The sequence below is a fragment of the Etheostoma spectabile genome, chromosome 23 (genome assembly GCF_008692095.1).
Source record: "Etheostoma spectabile isolate EspeVRDwgs_2016 chromosome 23, UIUC_Espe_1.0, whole genome shotgun sequence".
Taxonomy (NCBI): domain Eukaryota; kingdom Metazoa; phylum Chordata; class Actinopteri; order Perciformes; family Percidae; genus Etheostoma; species Etheostoma spectabile.
The window spans coordinates 19,366,667-19,367,008 of NC_045755.1; positions in this window are offsets into that span (position 1 = coordinate 19,366,667).

The window sequence follows — 342 nt, forward strand, 5'->3', positions numbered from 1 at the left end:
CGTGTGTGACTCGAACATCTCACATTTACGTACAGCGAAAGACCGCGTGAAACATTTCAGACCGTCCTGCCAACATGTTCACATTTTAACATCAATGTACATTGTAACTTTTTTTCACTTTAAAGTTGCTGAAAGTTGCTGCTACGTTTTTGTCCCTTTCTTGACGTTTTCAACACTAAGTATCACTAACTTATTACAGGTATTTTGGGAATTTATGGTCAATAAACTTAATTTATAGGAAATTATACCTAACGTTTGAGTCAAAAAAGCAGAAATTAGAAATGATTTAGACTAAAAGGAATGGATGTTGATGGATAATCACAGACTGGAATATGTCAACTT